The sequence below is a fragment of the Oryctolagus cuniculus genome, chromosome 16 (genome assembly GCF_964237555.1).
Source record: "Oryctolagus cuniculus chromosome 16, mOryCun1.1, whole genome shotgun sequence".
NCBI lineage: Eukaryota > Metazoa > Chordata > Mammalia > Lagomorpha > Leporidae > Oryctolagus > Oryctolagus cuniculus.
Window position 1 is genome coordinate 48,096,013 of NC_091447.1, and position 19,858 is coordinate 48,115,870.

At 42.7% G+C, this 19,858-nt stretch overlaps 1 long non-coding RNA gene across 1 annotated transcript; it reads left to right on the forward strand.

Annotated features, from left to right (window-relative positions):
- Positions 1 to 3: 3 nt before the first annotated feature.
- Positions 4 to 17,060, forward strand: LOC127492632 (uncharacterized). Its single transcript, XR_007922265.2, has 2 exons — positions 4 to 682; positions 16,101 to 17,060. It is a non-coding gene; the product is annotated as an uncharacterized lncRNA (long non-coding RNA).
- The last annotated feature ends 2,798 nt before the right edge of the window (positions 17,061 to 19,858 follow it).

Here is a 19,858-nt window from a genome sequence, read left to right on the forward strand (position 1 = left end):
GCCGGCTGCTGGCGTCACTTCCGGCCAAGTCGACGCGCGAAAAAAGTCCCGGGGCAGGCTGCTCCGCTGCTGTGCTGCGCCGCCATGGTGCTGGGCTTCCTTGCTCCCGGGTTCCTGCTAGGGCTTCTCGGCAGCCGTTCTTGCGCTGCTGTGCCGGGCTGGAGGCCCTTCTGTGGCTCCGGGGGACGTTAGGCCCCGCCGGCCGAGTTGCGTGGATCCCCGTGGCTCGCGGCGAGGGGAGCCGCCCGTGTGGCGCGGGCACCCGGGTCCGCGCGAGTCTGGGGCTTCCCGCTGGGCCCGCGTTGCCGCTGCGCGGAGGCTGAGGCGCGCTCGCGTCGCGGTGAAGGGCGCCTGCTGCGAGCGTGGGCTCGGTCTTGGACGGACCGGGAAGGTGCTCTAGCGTCGTGCTCTGAGTTGCTCCGTGTCCTGGAGAGGTGGAGGAAAGACCTGCCCCCAGGGTGCGCCCCGGTCTCGGCTGCTCGCCGACCCTGCACTTCCAGACTGGTCGAGCCCTGCTGCTTGCTCTGCCTCTGCTTCCAGCCTCACTTGACTGACTTATAAAATGCCACGTTCTGTGTATTCTGTGGGTCACGGCAGTCACTTCTAGACTTGATTAATATCCGTTGGCTGTGATGTTGTCAAGTGGAGGCTCTGGGGAATGGGTGAATGTTCCTCCTCAATTGTAAGTAATTGAGGCTAAGAGTCAGTGGTTTATTTTTCTCTACTAGCAGTTTCAGTTGCCTTGTGCAATCCTGGTTTCTTTTGAATACAAGTGTAAAGTGACACTCATCAAAGAAAACGCTGGGTGAAAATACGCAAACTACACATTGAAATTAGTTTAGAAAAATAAAGATTTGCTTGGATTTCCAGCCAAATGTACATACGGGGAGTATTCTAAAAGCTCATGAAAGATGCATATTGTGTAAAATGAATTTCAAATTTTTTTTTTGCAGCGAAACTTTTTTTTTAAAGATTTTATTTATTTATTTGAGAGGTAGAGTTACAGACAGTGAGAGAGGTCTTCCATCCATTGGTTCACTCCCCAAATGGCTGCAACGTGGAGAGCTGAGCTGATCTGAAGCCAGGAGCCAGGGGCTTCCTCTGGGACTCCCACGCGGGTACAGGGCCCAGTCACTTGGGCCAACTTCCACTGCCCTCCCAGGCCACAGCAGAGAGCTGGATTGGAAGAGGAGCAGCCAGGACTACAACTGGCGCCCAAATAGAATGCCGGCACCACAGGCAAAGGATTGAACTTTGACTTCATATCTATTGGAATGGCTAAAACCCACAACCCTGACAATACCAAATACCGGCAAGTTTGGAACAACAGGCACTCTGATGAACTGTTGGTGGGAATGCGAAATGGTATATCCAGTTTGGCAGATTTGTACAAAACCTGTGTTTTCATATGACCTAGAAATTGCTCTTTGTTGTTTACTCAAATAAGGTGAAAATTCCACACAAGAACCAGCACATTATATATACATACACAGCAGCTTTTTTTATAATTGTTGAAACTTGGAAGTTAACCAAGATGTCTTACAGTAGATGAATGGATAAACTGGTACATTCATGTGATGGAATTTTATTCAGTGCTAAAAAGAAGTGGACTATTTCTTTTTTTTCTTTTCTTTTTTTTTTTTTTTTGACAGGCAGAGTAGACAGTGAGCGAGAGAGACAGAAAGGTCTTCCTTTTCCTTTGGTTCATCCCCAATGGCAGCGGAGGCTGGCGCACTGTGGCAGGCGCCCAGTACTGATCCGAAGCCAGGAGCCAGGTGCTTCTCCTGGTCTCCCTGGGGTGCAGGGCCCAAGCACTTGGGCCATCCTCCACTGCCTTCCTGGGCCACAGCAGAGAGCTGGACTGGAAGAGGAGCAACCGGGACAGAATCCGGCTCCCTGACTGGAACTAGAACCCAGTGTGCCAGCGCCACAGGTAGAGGATTAGCCTGTTGAGCTGTGGCGCCGGCCAGAAGTGGCCTGTTGAATCATCAGAAGACATGGGAGAATCTTAAATGTATACTGTATAATTCCAGTTGTATGAAATTCAGGAAAGGGCAAAACCATGGGGATGGTAATATCAGTGGTTGTTAGGATTTAGGGGAAAGGAGATAATTTATATGATATATCTTTACATATAATGCATATATAATATAAATATGTAAATATGCTGAGAACTGAGGCCTTTTAGGGCAGCAAAATGCCTCATGTTAGATACATGCCATTATAGATTTACCATAACCCATAGAATGTATAGCACCAAGAATAAACCCTAATGTGAACTTTGGACTTTGGCTGTTCTTGGAGTGTCAGTGAAGTTTCATGGTAACCGGTGTACCATTCTGGTGAGGAATGATGATAGTAGGAGTAATTCTATACTTCCCACTCAGTTTTTCTGTGGACCTAAAACTGCTTTCAAAAATAATTTTAAGCCCGGCACCGCGGCTCACTAGGCTAATCCTCCACCTGCGGTGCCGGCACTCCGGGTTCTAGTCCTGGTCTGGGCACCAGATTCTGTCTCGGTTGCTCCTCTTCCAGTCCAGCTCTCTGCTGTGGCCTGGGAGTGCAGTGGAGGATGGCCCAAGTCCTTGGGCCCTGCACCTGCATGGGAGACCAGGAAGGAAGCACCTGGCTCCTGGCTTCCTATCAGCGCTGTGCACCGGCCACAGCAGCCATATGGGGGTGAACCAATGGAAGGAAGACCTTTCTCTCTGTCTCTCCCTCTGATTGTCTAACTCTGCCTGTCCAAAAAATAAAAAAATTAAAAAAAATTTTTTTAAAGAAGTTGGGTGCTGGTGCCGTGGCTCACTTGGTTACTCTCCTGCCAGCAGCACCTGCATCCCATATGGGTGCTGGGTTCTAGTCCCGATTGCCCCTCTTCCAGTCCAGCTCTCTGCTGTGGCCCAGGAAGGCAGTGGAGGATGGCCCAAGTGCTTGGGCCCCTGCACCTGCATGGGATACCTGGAGGAAGCACCTGGCTTCGAATTGGCACAGCGCACTGGCTGTAGCAGCCATTTGGGGAGTGAACCAACAGAAGGAAGACCTTTGTCTCTCTCTCACTGTCTAACTCTGCCTGTCTAATTAAAAAAAAAAAAAATAAGTGTGGGAGGGCTGCATAAACCTGTGGGTTTGAGCAATGTGAGCCAACATTCCTTGAGTGCTTATGTGTCAGTTTTCTTTACCTGTAGTAAGCTCATTTAATGTTTGTAAGTGCCACATGCGTCACTACAATTACTACAAAGAATCCCGTTTTACGTAAGAGCCAAAGAGAAGTGAAGGAATATGTCCAAAGGTATGCAGAAACTAAGTGATAAAGTCAGAATTGAAGAATCTACTTCAGAGCCTATGTTCTGAGCTACTCTGTTCTAGTGCACACAATAAACTGGCGTTGGTTTTCACATAATGAAACTAATTATTACCACTGGTTTCCAGATTCAAAACTGGGAAACATATTTGATTTTCAAATATGCTGGAAGCAATATTTTATTGTGTTAGCCATTTTATTATCAATGTGTGATGACATGCTCCATTTTTAAATGAATACATAACTAATATTTATGTAAGCAAAACTGAGGATACTATTGTGGTATGCATGGGGTCATACCTGAATGTGAATCTTGGCTCTGTTGCTTAATATTCTGTATGGTACTTCACCTCTGTAAGCTTCATTTACCTTAGCAAAATAGGGGCAGTAAAATAAAAATGAAAATTAATAAACCCTGGAACCAGAAAGCAATAAAACTACTCAACAGTTTTAATGAAGTAATAACTTATACATAAAATTGTTGATATTAACAATTATGATGAAGTAGTTCTTAATGAGCCATATTTTTCATCAGGTATAACCATACAGTATTCTTTTCACAAGGCATAAAATGGTGATATTTATAAATTATAGTCTAGCTGCCCACTCTCTTCTGCAAAGCCTTACATCAATCTGTACTCTTGATATTAATTCCCTATAAGAAGTCAATTTTGTCCTCATAATTAAATTATCCCTTTCTGGGTTAGTTTCCTTCATATTCTTTTCTAAAGTTAGTCATTCTTGGGAAGACAGCTATATTTTAATATGAGCATAGTACATTATTTAAATTCTATTTTCATAGTAACACCTGTATGCCTGTAACGAGTAATCAATTTACTGACTATAACACAATCTGAATCACAGCAACTTTCTGCAGTTATCACCTCTTCACTACTTAGTCAACTTGTATATAAGGGAATGCTTGAGATTCTATGTATTAACCTAGGATTTACTTACTTAGGAATTGAGTGTTTTGTAGAAAAACCATGAGACAGAATTTATAAAAATATTTATAGGACAGGTACATGATATTTGATTTACTTTCTAGTTATGATTAACTGTTGAACTCCAGGTTTTTTTTTAACTTTCATGAATCTTGTCAGTGATTGAATAATGATTAAATTATCTTTTAAGAAAGGCTGATATATTATGAAATTATTTTAACTACTGAGAAACAAGTTCTGTTTCATTATCATCTCATGTGCTGGATAGTATGACTCAGGAAAAGATGCTAATAAAGGCTTTTGTTAGTAAAAGGAAAATTCAGTTACAGAGTAGTTTTCTTGCTACAGTCTCTGGGTTCTGTGAATGCAGGTGATGGGCATAGCCTGGAAATTCTTCAGCAACTTCTGGAGAACTGATGGGAATTCCTATGCTAGTCGAGGAATTAGCACACTGTCCTAGGTAGACCACAACCTGGCTTTTTCAGGCCATCTGTTGTCTCAGATTCTTCCTGTAGAATTTCTTCCAGGGTCTCTGGTACTCTTAGAACACTTTCCTGTCCTCCACTTGGTGTCCTTATCTCCTCTCCACACCCTGTAATCCCTCCACCTGGTCACCACCTCACCATACCTTCTCCACTGCCTTTTCTGTTTGCAGTAGATTTCTACTGAGAACTGAATGGAATTTAATAATTTAATTAGCAAAAATTGGTTCCTCTTCCAGTTAAGAAAGTGGGGAGCTAGGCTTCAAATACTCTAAGACAGTGAGGGTAAGTGCTTTCCTTTACATTTTGGTGTCCAAAGAAAATAGTGAGGTTACCTCATTAATATGGACTATCTAGAGCCAGACTCAAAGATCATTCCTTTATAGTATGGTGTGGAAAGGAGGGGGATGATATATTAGTGAGCCAATCAAAAATTGTCATTTTTTTGTAAGTTCTAAGAAAGACGCAAACTGAGTGTTCTAAAGCTGAACTTTACATGGGGAGTTCAGAGTAGGCCTTTCTGAGATGATATTTAAAAGGGACTTGAAAGTGAGAAGAAATCATAATAGGTGGTGGGGGTGGAGGACTTCTTTCCAGCTAGCGTGGGAAAGTGTGTTTGTAGGGCACAGCTGGCCTATATAATATATATTATACATATTATAATATATATATTATATATAAATAGTGAAAGTACATCACTGGCAGGTGGTAGGCTAAGTTCCTTGCAGATGTTAACTGAATTTAAAAAAAAAAAAAAACTATTGTAGGAAAACCAACTTAACTTGAGACTTACCTTCTTAATAACAGTTTAAGTGTATAGTCCATTTTTGTTGACTTCAGGTACAGTATGGTTCAGCAGATCTCCAAACTTGTTCATTGTGCTTGGAACTTATGCAGGTTGATTGGTAACTTCCCATTTGCCCCTCTGCCTAGCCCCTAACCACCATTCCACAGTTTGATTCCACAAATTTGACTGTTAGAATCCTCATGTGAGGGGAATCAGGTAGTAATTGTGCTTCTGTGACTCATGTATTTCACTTAGCATGATGTCCTCAGACTTTCATCCATGTTGCAGATTGCAGAACTTGCTGCTTTTTAAGGGCTGAGTAGTATTCCTACTCCTCTAAGACCAGACAGAGCATGAGGGGCCGTCTGCCATTTCACAGAATTGGCTTTCCAGCATATGACACAGTCCCTTAACTTAGTATATACTTAAATGTTTATGTTAAAGACAAGTAAGTGTCTTAAACTAGAAGATCCAGAAGCTATCCAATTCTATTCACTGGCAGTAAATACTGAGTATAGGAAAGCACACAGTGGGGTTTTTAGATCACTATTTGGGCAATTCTGGAATAAAGCAGTTACATGTTATTCAAGTGGAAAGAGGTTACTTTATCATATTTTAACAACAAAACATATTCTGTATTACTCTAAACTTTATTGTTCACATTTTCATCTGGATGCAGTAGTTTAAGGACAGAATTATGTCATTGTCAACCAGCAGATGTCTCTGTTGTCCAACAAGATCTTGTTTTTCTTTGAAGAGTAGCAGTTTCAAGAGTAGTAGGAAATGTTGTGGCTTGCATTGCTAGTGATAGGCTATGTAGACCAAGGACAAATTTCACCAGTAATAAAACCACAGGGATAAGGATTACACTTTGAAATCCAAATATGAACATGCCCTGTAGCATTTAAAGATTTACATCAAGTTAATCCCCTGCTCTTCAATATATACCTAATTCTCTTGCACAAAATATGCAGTGACAAAGAAACAAGGAATCCCTATAGCCTTTATTTTAACTTTCAAGAGTTTGCATACTGGTGCTGTACTAATTTATTCATTTCATTCAGCAGATCTTCCTGAGCACCTACTTTGTGCTGACTACTGTTCTATGTACAGGTAGTGTGGTGGAGAGCAAGAGACAAGATCCTTGCCTTCAAGGCAAAACACTAAGTGTTTTCTTAGTGTTGTTTATTTGAGATACAGTGATAGATGGAAATATCTTACCTGCTGTTTCATTCCAACAAACCTAGGGTAGAGAAGACATGTGGCCAGCACCGTGGATCACTAGGCTAATCCTCCACCTGCGGCGCTGGCACTCCAAGTTCTAGTCCCGGTTGGGGCGCCAGTTCTGTCCCGGTTGCTCCTCTTCCAGTCCAGCTCTCTGCTGTGGCCCAGGAGTACAGTGGAGGATGGCCCAAGTGCTTGGGCCCTGCACCCGCATGGGAGGCCAGGAGGAAGCACCTGGCTCCTGGCTTCGAATCGGCGCAGCACGCTGGCTGTAGCGGCCATTTGGGGGGTGAACCAATGGAAAAGGAAGACCTTTCTCTCTGTCTCTCTCTCTCACTGTCTAACTCTGCCTGTCAAAAAAAAAAAAAAAAAAAAAAAAGACGTGACTACAGCAGTCATAGTATTACTAATAGCTTTTTTCAGGTTTGTTGACATCTCTTTTTACAAAAATTATTTTGAAGACAGAGAGAAACATAGACTAAGGGACTCCCATCTGCTGGTCTCTTGCTGAAATGCCATTGGATCAGGGCTATACTGAAGCCAGGAGCCAGGAACAGTCTGGGACTCCCTTGTGGGTGGCAGGGACCCAATTACTTGAGTCATCAGCTGCTGCTGCCTTCCAGAGTGTACATTAGCAGGAAACTGGAATCAGAAGCATAGCCAGGACTTGAACTGAAGCGACACTTGGATATAGGACACCGGCAGGCCAAGTAGTGTCTTAACTGCTGTGCCAAATGCCCACCCCATTTATTTCTTACCAGATACTTACATTTATGCCGAATTAGGTTCTATGTTGTTTCAGTCTGGTGTAGCAAGACATGAAATTATTGCCTGAAATAAGGTGAGTCTCCCTTCTCTATTTGCATTACAACTGGACAAGCTCTATTTTTGTGGAACAGGAGTCCATTTTCATATGATATGGCTGTCTTTTTTTTCCCTTGCCAAAAAGCCATCTGCCATGGAATTGTTCATTGAGAATACCCATGATCTTGAGCCTATAATAAATTTTCACAGAAATTTCTCTGGGAGCAGGACTCCATGCTGTTTTATCAGTGTAGACCAATTATAGGAGAAATATATGATAAAACAGTGTCCCCACACATATTATAAATGACCATGTTATTTGAAAAGGTCAAAGTAAATAGAGTTTTCTATGTGAAATCTCTCTCTCACAATGGATGATACTGGAAACAAATTTGAAGTCTTTTGCTTTTAAATGTTTTGTATGTCTTTTTCATTGCAATAACATTTTGATAAAGTAATAAATTGAATAAATGATAAAAATTGATCTCCCTAGAGTAGGTATCTTATAACTGATGGTAGGATGCAATAAATAACCAGAATTTGCCTACCATTCCCATATTCAATTGGTATTGAGACCTGACATTCTTAAATCTTTTGTGTGTGTGTGTGTGTGTGTGAAAGAGCTACAGAGAGAGAAATCTTCCATCCACTGTTTCACTCCCCAAATGGCCACAGCAGCCAGGGCTGGGCCAGGCTGAATCCAGGAGCCAGGAGCTTCATCTGGGTCTCCCATTGAGTAGAGGGGTCCAAACATTTGGAACATCTTAGACTGCTTTCCCAGATGCACTAGCAGGGAGCTAGATCAGAAGTGCAGCAGCCAAGACTCGAACTGGTATCCAGATGGGATTCCAGCAGTGCAGGCAGTGGTTTAACCCACTGTGCCACACCGCCAGCCACAAATCCTTTGTTTTCATTAGATTTTAAATAGAAAGTAAAATGCTTCCGTTTTCTTTTATTGTTCTATAAGCAAAAAGTAAAATGATTTCAGTGAACCCTTAAATGTCATAGCCCATATCCTATCGGCTTGAAGGGCTGTTCCTGCGTTCGCCTCTGTAATAGGCCTTCAGAGTACTTCTCAGACCCTGAAAAGGGTTTCTCCAACAAGTGACCTTTGTAGAGATTGGGGGGCGTGAACTCCCTCAATCGTCTGTCCCTTCATGTATGCACTTACCTATACTCCTCCTCAACTCCTTCCTATCGATCCTACAGATGTTCTTTTTCCTAGTCAAACCGAATCCCTTCTTCTGTACTCTTGTTCTCATCCCTTTCCAGGACTATGCTTATTCCATCTTTTATGTTTTCTTTTCTTTTTTTTTCAAAGATTTATTTTATCTATTTGAAAGATGGAGTTACATAGAGGTAGAGACAAAGAGAGAGAGGTCTTCCATCCACTGGTTCACTCCCCAGATGGCCGCAATGGCTGGAGCTGTGCCGATCTGAAGCCAGGAGCCAGGAGCTTCTTCTGGGTCTCCCACGCGGGTGCAGGGGCCCAAGGACTTGGGCCATCTTTTACTTCTTTCCCAGGCCATATCAAAAAGCTGGATTGGAAGTGGAGCAGCCAGGACTAGAACCAGCACCCATATGGGATGCCAGTGCTTCAGGCCGGGGCTTTAACTGGCTGTGCCACAGCGCTGGCCCCCATCTTTTATGTTTTCAGCTACTATAGCCTGGTTTCTACCCAAAACATACAGTGAAAGATTGGTAATGACTCCCCACTGCTAAATCCAATGAATAATTTTGTATTATCATTTTAATTACTTTATGAGCAGCATTTGCTCCTGAGATGATTGCCTCTCTTTTTGATTACCCCTTTCCCTGGCTTTGTGATACCTTACTTTGGAATGCCTTCTGCTTCAGTAAATACTTCTTTGTTGGGCTGACTTTTAAATTTCACAGTGCCTCATGGTGACCTAGTCCTAAATCTCCCATGTAGATGGCAAGGAGCTATCACCTGTGGCCTCTCAGGATGCACATTAGCTGGAACCTGAATTGGGAGCAGAGCCAGGACTTAAGCCCAGGCACTCTACTATGGGCTTTGGACATCCAAGGCAGTATCTTAACTTCTGTTCCAAACGTCCTGACCCCTAATGTATTTCCAAATATAATTGACATAAGCACTTGCAAGCCATTGTGTGTGCAGAAATGTTCTCAGCATAATAGACATTTCTGTATTTACTATATTGCTAATGCAGTGAAATATGGGAATTGCCTAAATTCTATATTTCATTTATTAGTGACATCAACGTTACCTGCGTCTCTGGGCAGAAAACTGAAGTACCACTAACAGCTTCATGGAACGGAATGATGTTCTGCATATTCTAGCTGAGGATATATTTTCAATTTATTTTCTCTCACAGCAAAATAGAAAGAACTGAACTTGTTGAACAAGGAATTTCTTCCAAGAGGGCCATCTCGTGTTGTACCTGGCTAATGTCTGGAAAATCATGTTCTTGAAAAATGAGACGTTGAGGCTTACCTACAGTTTTCTGAAGACTCTTGGTTTATGCTTACTGAAGTCTAACTGCTGTTGCTCTAATGCAGATGCTGCATGAGAGCATCTACTGGTAATGAGGCTTATTCAGCAACGAATGATTTTGTAATCAGGCATCTTGCAATCATGAGAAGCACACAGCTGTCCATCTGTTGTGTAGTTTCCACTGACCTTCTACATGATGGTCTGCTTGAGCTTTTCTGGAAGAATTGTAGATTGGCCAGGTCATCCTGTTTCCTGTACTGATCGCTTGGTGTCAGCATACAAAATGTAGTTGAGAAGAAATTTAGGTGATATTCTTAAAATCTGTGATGGCTACATTTAGCCTACATTTCAGTGAAGAAAGTGATTCATACTTCATGTCTATTTTCAGTAGCTAAAACTAACACTACGAAAAGCCCAACTAAAGCGCTCTCAAGTTGCTAACTTTATAGTTGCTATACGTGGCATAATTAGGAACTCTACACTTTTTTTTTTTAAAAGAAACCATGTTTTTTCCATCTCTATTTAATGCTGCTTTTTTTTTAACCACCTTTGTTTGTTTAAATGTTGTAAGCTTTAAAGAAACTGGTGATAATCAGCGAGGGCCTCCTGTCTGCTGTCTCATGAAATCAAGATAAAGTTTTTTTTTTTTTTTAATTTAAGTTTTCTTAACTGCCCAATTCTAAAGTCCATCACACTCAAAGCTTTCCATTATCCTTGGCAGGTTCTCAGAGTTTCATACAATCCCGCTCATTCTTATCCCACATATACTTTATTTGAGCTTGAAGAATGCAATCTCTTCTCCTCTTCCCTTAACATTTCTCCTTCCAAGAATCTAGAATGAATTCATAGGGCACTTAGAGGTTTCATAGCTTCCCACCATTGCCCTGGTTTCCTCCTTTCCTGCTCTCTGTCCTGCCTCTCACGAACAAAGCCAATCCATCTCCTACCTGCAAGAAAGCATTTTAACAGGTTGATATACTGCAGCTGACTTGTGATAGTGACTATATTGATTTTCATCCCTTCTTGTATAGTAATAGTAGAACATTTGAGCACTAAGGCAACAATTCCATTTCCTAGCTGTCTGCACAGCCTGGCATGATTGTTTAACTGTGCTCTGGCCAGTGTGACGTGAGCATCACTGAAATGTACAACATCTGTTTATTTATTTATTTATTTATTTTTTCCCTGAAGGTATGAGCCTGCCCTGCATGTGAACTTTCCCTCTTCCTTCTGGCTGTAATGCGACTGTGGTGGAGTGATACCTTGTTAGCACTGCAGATGAGGGGGACAGGAACAGCAAGAGGGACTGACACTAGGGAGTCCTCATGCCTGTCCTTTACTAATTATGCTCTGACTCTTAAATGACAGTGAGGTAAACGTCTGTCTTGTTGAATCCATTTACGTTTTGAGTTTCTGTTTCTGCAGTTGAGCTGCTGTCATAACTAATACATGCCTTTCAGGTTCTTGCCCTTCAAACTTAAGAATTTTTCTTTCAAAAATATTTGTTTCTTTACTTGAAAGTAGAGAGAGAGAGAGAGAGAGAGAGAGAGAGAGAGAGAGATTTTTTCTGTTCACTGGTTCATTCCCCAAATGCCCGCAACAGCTAGGGCTCATACAGGTCAAAGCCAGGAGCCAGGAATCCCCCATTCAGGGCTCCTGCTTAGGTGTCAGGGACTCGGGTACTTATACCATTATCTTCTGTCTCCCAGGCATATTAGCAGGAGGCTAGGTTGGAAGCAGAGTAACTGGGACTTGAATCAGGCACTCCATGGAATGTGGGCATCCCAAACAACAACTTAACCTTCTGTGGCACAACACTCTTCCCAGGATTATTTCTTCTCCTTCTCCTTCTCCTTCTCCTCCTTCTCCTTCTCCTTCTCCTTCTCCTTCTCCTTCTCCTTCTCCTTCTCCTTCTCCTTCTCCTTCTCCTTCTCCTCCTCCTCCTCCTCCTCCTCCTCCTCCTCCTCCTTCTCCTTCTCCTCCTCCTCCTCCTCCTCCTCCTTCTCCTCCTCCTCCTCCTCCTCCTCCTCCTCCTTCTCCTCCTTCTCCTTCTCCTCCTCCTCCTCCTCCTCCTCCTCCTCCTCCTCCTCCTTCTCCTCCTTCTCCTTCTCCTCCTCCTCCTCCTCCTCCTCCTCCTCCTCCTTCTCCTCCTTCTCCTTCTCCTCCTCCTCCTCCTCCTCCTCCTCCTCCTCCTCCTCCTCCTCCTTCTCCTCCTCCTCCTCCTCCTTCTCCTCCTCCTCCTCCTCCTCCTCCTCCTCCTTCTCCTCCTTCTCCTCCTTCTCCTCCTCCTCCTCCTCCTCCTCCTCCTCCTCCTCCTCCTCCTTTTAAAGATTTTATTTATTTATTTAAGAGGCAGAGTTACAGAGAGAGGGAGAGACAGAGAGAGGTCTTCTATCTGCTGGTTCACTCCCCAAATGGCTGCAATGACCGGAGCTGGGGCTATCCAAAGCCAGGAGACAGGAGCTTCTTCCAGGTCTCCCACATGGGTGCAGGAGCCCAGGCACTTGGGCCATCTTTTGCTACTTTCCCAAGCCATAGCAGGGAGCTGGGTCAGAAGAGGAGCAGCGGGGACATGAACTGGCACCCATTTGGGATGCTGGTACCACAGGCAGAGGTATAGCCTACTATGCCACAGTGTCAGCCCCCAGAATTTCTTAAGTATATGGTGCTCTCTCTAAGAGGAAATAATATGGGCTATAGTTTCTCCCATTCTTTATATTTATCTTTGAAACTTTATGTGGAAGAAGAACATGAATGACATTTCCTTAAGTAGAGATTGGGAGTAAAGTCACTTCAGGTGGAAATTTCTTGAGTGAAATTTTGGGTGGAGCCTAGGGGAATTCTAGAAAACAGTTGTAAATATGACTTGGGTGAGGTAGGGTAATTGGACAGATGTATCAGTTAGCCTTTACTGCTTTGCTGTATAACGAGATGTGTCTTAAAACTATTTTTAGTTTACTACTTAATGGGTTAGCAACTTGGGTGCAGGCAGTTGTACAGTTTTTTTTTTTTCCTACTGATCTTTCCACTGTTTTTTTTTTTTTTTTTCTACTGATCTTCCAGCTGACTCCAGCTGCAGCAGTTGGCAGGATATGGGCTTGTTCATAAGGTAGCAACGTTCCAAGAATGGCAAAGACATTGTACTGCAATGCTCAAGCCCTTTGGATACTAAGCTAAGAAATGTGGGCTTGTAATTGGTATATGATGAAGAAAGAAGTACACAGGCTTAGAGACTAGGTTTTTTGTGGCCATCTGGGGTGTGAACCAGTGGGCGGAAGACCTCTCTCTCTAGTCTCTCCCTTTCTATGTAACTCTGCCTCTCAAGTAAATAAATAAATCTTAAAAAAAAAAAAAATAGAGACCAGCCCTAGATGTTACCCAAATAAACTTTTTTAAAAAATAAATAAATGCTTTATTCCTTAGGGCAGTTTTCGATTTACAGAAAAATGAAGAAAATAACACACAGTTTTTATATGCCTCACACTCAGTATCCCTTATTACTAACATCTTACATTACTATGTAATGTTACGCTTAATGAGTCCGTATGGGTATAGTATTTTTTTTTTTTTTGACAGGCAGAGTGGACAGTGAGAGAGAGAGAGACAGAGAGAAAGGTCTTCCTTTGCCGTTGGTTCACCCTCCAATGGCCACTGCGGCCAGCGCGCTGTGGCTGGCGCACCGCGTTGATCTGATGGCAGGAGCCAGGTACTTATCCTGGTCTCCCATGGGGTGCAGGGCCCAAGCACTTGGGCCATCCTCCACTGCACTCCCTGGCCACAGCAGAGAGCTGGCCTGGAAGAGGGGCAACCAGGACAGAATCTGGCGCCCCGACCGGGACTAGAACCCGGTGTGCCGGCGTGGCAAGGTGGAGGATTAGCCTAGTGAGCCGCGACGCTGGCGATATGGGTATAGTATTAATAACCAAAGTCTATATCCTGGAGGCAGCAAGTGATGACTCAAGTATTTGGGTCCTTGCCTTCCATGTGGGAGACTCAGATTGAGTTCCTGGATTTTGGCTTTGGCCTCTTCTAGTCTTGGCTGTTGCAGGCATTTGGGAGTGAACTAGTGAATGAAAGATCCTTTGTTTCAATCTCTTTGTCTCTGCATTTCTGTCCCTTGGCTTTTCAAACAAACAAACAAACAGTAAATAAATAATTTTTAAAAATGTGTAGTTTCTGTCCTTTAAGGTCTCAGTCTGCTACAAAGATTCATACAAGGGAGAAATAAATTGATCTTGAAGAGATCTCGAGACCTCTTCATCTGTAATTATATTTCTAGCTGAATATAAAATCTCTTGGGGAGTAGAGAATAATGATGGAGTAGGGAGAGTGGAAGACAAGCAGCAGTGAGATGAAACTCAGAATCTGAAATTTTAGCAATGGAAAAGGCATCTTTTATGATATGGTTGTCTTGGTGAATAGAGGTGGGGTAGAGTTTGGGGTCAAGAAATAAGACCATAATATTGAATGAATAGGGACAAATGTCAAAGTCAAAGGTTAATACTGTCAAGGAGAGGGAAGAGTCTAAATGTAGCTAAAATAATCACTGGAGGTAGGACAGTGTTGGAATTTGTAGGTTACAAGTGTAATGAAGTGCTACTGCCACCCTTCCTTGACTGTTGGGACTTAGAATTTTCCCCTTAGAAACTTCCTAGGTAGGAACTGTAACTTTATGTAGCTTCAAGGACTCTGTATATCATCTAAAGAGAGCCAGACAAGGACAACTAGAAGGATATAGACGATGTGGTACAGTAATTATAGCAGACAGTGAATGGTAGGCATATACTTCTGTAATTAACTGGGGAACATTTTACAAAGGGAAAATGGAATCCAGTCATCAAGGTAATAGTGGTTCAAACTAGGGTAATTTGGGCAAGCCCAGAGTTATCATGACACTGTTTTATAATCATTGGCCTAGGTATAGCCTAGATCATGGAGATCCAAAACTGGATCATGTAGCTTGGAAAGCCAGACTTTACAAGTAGGAGGAGTAAGTGGCATAAGGCATAGGAGGCACAAAGGGGAAGTTGCATAAGGGCAGCTGAAGGGCCAGTGGGAATAGGGTAAGGCCTAACCCTCTATATATGAATTGGAGAAAATAAGAATTATTCCATTATAGCAGGTTTCAAGGCTAAAGATACCATCAGATGAAAGTCAGATTTTGACCCTGTTATGACCGAAAAACACTTTTTAGAAAAGTTTGAGTGCAAAGAGTTTCACAGTCGAACAGAGAGGCAATAGAATGCAATGGAAGGAGCTATCAAAGCGTTTGCCAGAGGTTGAGGCCTGTGGAAGGTGGGGAGGCGGGAGTTTTAGTTACATGAGCCAAAGGGCACTTAGGAGAAGTTATAACATCTCAGTATAAGCCCCAGACCAGGAGTTTGGTAGTTAAATAAATGAATAAAAATAGCTTCTGACAAATGGCAAATTAGTAACTAGTAATTGCTTGCTCAAATAATTATTTGAGATAGGAATGAATGTAGAGCATATGCTGCTTGTTTGAGCTGTCAGTACTTAGATGAGCTGTTGACAAAAAAAAAGGCTATTAAATTAGAATTGAGTTTTGCAGAGTGCAAGCAGAGAATACTGTAGAATTACCGGTACTTTGAATATTTAAGGGTAAAAAGACATCATGCAAATTATTTTTTAAAAGATTTTAGTTATTACTTATTTGAGAGGTAGAGTTACAGAGAGGGAGAGACAGAGAGAAAGGTCTTCCATCTGCTGGTTCACTCCCCAAATGGCTGCAATGGCTGAAGCTGGGCCAATCTGAAGCCAGGAGCTTCTTCCAGGTCTCCCACGAGGGTGCAGGGGCCCAAGCACCTGGGCCATCATCCACTGCTTTCCCAGGCAATAGCAGATTGGGAGAGGGGCAGCCAGGACACAAACTGGCGCCCATGTGGGATGCCGATGCTGCAGGTGGAGGCTTAGCCCACTCTACCGCAATGCTGGCCCTGCAAATTACTTTCAAAAAGACTGTTGGAAACAAGTAAAGAATGATAAATGGGTCCTTTCATTGTACTTTCTTAGGTTTAGAAGAAAGGAATGTAATAGTCTGTCTTTTTTTTTTTTTTTTTTACAGTATTCTCTACCTTTCAAGCATTTTGGTACCACACTTGGGGTCTTCACATGGGAAGAATGATGGCAAGCGGAAGGTAGGAAGAGCGGTGTGAATAGCAGAGACTGAGGTAAAGTGGAGAAACAGGGAATCTTCCTCTGCTTCCCATCCTTCTCATGCCCCCAACCTCTCCCCACCACTGCTGGAGGACTGGATTTAGATGACCAAAGCCTCAAGAGATCAAAGATCTCCATGTGCCTGCTTTGAACAACACAATGAAAATAGAATCAGAAACTGGATTTAAACTCAACTTTGAAGACAGAAATACTTGAAAATTTTGTAATGAAGAAGCGAACAATTTAAAATGACCTAAAATGATGTAATAGCCTCCTACAGGGAAAAAATCCAGTCCAAAAATTTGTGTCCATTATTTAATGTTAATTCTGTCACTTACAAGTTACCTACTCTTAGACAAATTAATTCACACTGAAAGTCAATTTTATTATTTATAGGGTTCTGAAGAATTTAATCTCTACATAAAAGTTTGTGGAAAATGGAATTAAGATTATTTTTGTGCAAAAAATTTGAAATTCATACATTGCTTTTTCATTACTACTCATTTTCCATAAACTTTTTAATGATAAAATTATACATGGTGGGGCTGGCGCTGTGGTGTAGCAGGTTAAGCCACAACCTGCAGTGCCCTCAGCCCATATGGGTGCTGGTTCAAGTCCTGGCTGCTCCACTTCCAATCCAGCTCTCTGCTATGGCCTGGGAAAGCAGTAGAAGATGGCCCAAATGCTTGGGCCCCTGCTCTCACGTGGGAGTCGCACAAGAAGCTCCTGGCTCCTGGCTTCGGATCGGTGCAGGTCTGGCTGTTTCGGCCACTTGGAGAGTGAGCCATTGGATGGAAGACCTCGCTTTCTCTCTGCCTCTCCTTCTCTCTCTGTGTAACTCTGACTTTCAAGTAAATCTTTTAAAAATATACATGGATTTAAACTTTTTTTCCACCAAAATAAACTGATCTTTTAATTTTCCATTAACTTTTTGAAGTGTCCTTGCACATAAGTTTATGCCGCCCCTAATTTTGCTTTATTTTTTATTATATAAAATAGAATGAACTTCAGACTTGCAGAAGAAGAGTTGCAAGAACAGAATAATCAATTTTCTCCCTCAAGCCATTTGAGAATAAGTTGCAAACATGATATACCATCACCCAGGAATTCTTCAATGTGTATTTCCTACGGTGACATTTCCCAACATGACTCTGATCAATATATTACTACCCTCTAATCCTCAGATATTCAAATTTCACTAGTTGACCCAATATGTCCCTTGTAGAGAAAGAATCCAGTCCAGAATCATGTGTTGCATTGAGATGTGTGTGTCTTTATTTCAATATGGAAGAGTTCCTTCATCTTTTCTTGACTTTTATTTTTTAAAGATTTATTTATTTGAAAGGCAGAGTTACAGAGAGATAGCAACAGAGGAATTTTCCAACCACTGCTTCACTCTCAGGGCTTTCAGGACTGATCTAGGCTGAAGCCAGGAGCCAGGAATTTCTTCTGGGTCTCCCACATAGATACAGGGGCCCAAGTACTTGGGCTGTCTTCTGCTTTCCCAGGCATATTAACAGGGAGCAAGATCAGAAGTATAGCATAGGTGCTGGTGCTGTGGCGTAGTTGGTAAAGTCACCACCTTCAGTGCCAGCATCTCTTATGGGCTCCTGTTCAAGACCCAGCTGCTCCACTTCCAATCCAGCTCTGTGTTATGGCCTGGGAAAGCAGTAGCAGATGGCCAAATTTCGTGGGCCCCTGCACCCATGTGGGAGCCCACGAAGAAGCTCCTGGCTCCTGGCTTCTGATCAGCCCAGTTCCAGCTGTTGCAGCCATTTGGGGAGTGAACCAGCGGGTGGAAGACCTTTCTCTTTCTCTGCCTCTGCCTTTCTGTAACTCTGTCTTTCAAATAAATAAATAAATTTTTTTTCCCCAAGAAACCTTTTATTTAATGAGTACAAATTTCATAAGTACAACTTTAGGAATATAGTGATTCTATAAATAAATCTTAAAAAAAAGTGCAGCAGCCGGTATTTACACTGGTGCCCATAGGAGATGCCAGCAATGCAGGTGGCAGATGCACCTGCTACCCCACAGTGTCAACCCTGTTTTTCTAGACTTTCATAGCCTTCACAGAAAAATTACAGACCAGTTATTTGGCAAAATATCACTCCCTTTGGATTTGTCTAATGTCTCCTCACGACTAAATTTAGTCGTGGACTTTGTCAGAAATATTGTAGAAGTAATGCCAAATTCCCCTCACTGGATCCTATTGGATGGGCCAAGATTTTGATTCATCCCTCTGTAATCAATCCTTCTTGCTGCTGTAACCAATTAGCACAAATTTAATGGATTAGGACACCTTAAACTCATTATCTTACATTTGTGGAGATCAGAAACCTGAATTGACTTCATGGGGCTAAAATCAAGGTATTAGTACATGTGCGTTTCTTCCAGCAGCCCTGGGCAGAATCTGTTTCCCTCCCTTTCTTAGCTTCTGTTGGCCGCTGTCATTTCTTGACTAGTTTCTCCCTCCCCCTTCAAAACCAACAGTCACCTCACTCCAAGATCTGCTTTCATTCTGTCTCCTTCTCCGACTGCTTCTTCTGCTTCTGCTGTCCTTGGTGATGACATTGAGCCCAGTGGAGAGGCTAGGATCATCTCCCCAGCTCAAAACCCTTGACTCAATCCCGTCCGCAAAGTTCCTTTGGCCATGGAAGGAGCAAAGTTGCGGACTCTGGGAATAAGGATGTGGACATTCTGGGGACATGATCTGCCCACATTACCCTGTCTGGGTAAGGTTTCACCACTTGAAGGTGGCACCTGCTGGTTTTCTCCACTGTAAAGTTAATTTTTCCCTACTGTAATTAATAACTTCTATGGGGGAGATTCCAGACTATTTAAATATCCTATTTCTCATAGAACATTTACTTCATTATTTACTTCAATATGGAATCATGGGTTTTTATTTTTGTAAAATAAAATGTAAGATAGTTGTTTATAAAATAAATAAGTAAATAAATGAGTCAACATCTTGTTCCAGGCTCATATTGTATTTTCTCTGATAGACCCTTGAGTCAGTCATTTCTCCAAGAAGTCCTGGTTTCCTTTTAATAGAAAATGTAATTTAGAAATAAAGAACTGGGTAGTATATGTGGTCATATAATTGGAATGCTGCTGTTCCCAGGCCCTCTCCGTGAGCAGAACTTCACACACATCTTCACAAAGAGCTGTAATGGCCAGGGCTGGGCCAGGCCAAAGCCAGGAACCAGGAGCTTCATCAGGGTTTCCCATATAGGTATAGGAGTCCAGCACTTGGACCATGTTCCACTGCTTTCCCAGATGCATTAGCACAGAGCAGGTTTGGAAGTGGAGCAGCCAGGACTTGAACCAGCACCCATATGGGATGCTGGCAATGCAGACAGTGGCTTAACCTGCTGTGCCACAGTGCTGGCCCCAGATGTGAATATTTCACTGTACACTATTTACATTTTTGGTAAACTCAGCTTGGAGGAGAGGCTTTTATGCCTCATCTTGCTCCTTCTTCCTGAAAACCATTGTGAAAATGTGATGTTTATTAGGATTCTTCAGAGAAAAAGAACCAATAGGAACTTACTATGTATTTGTTGTGAGGAATTGGCTTATGTGATTAAAGAAGTTGAGATGTTCCATGATCTGCTGTTTGCACGCTGGAGACCCAGGAAAGCCAGGGGTAGACGCATTCTG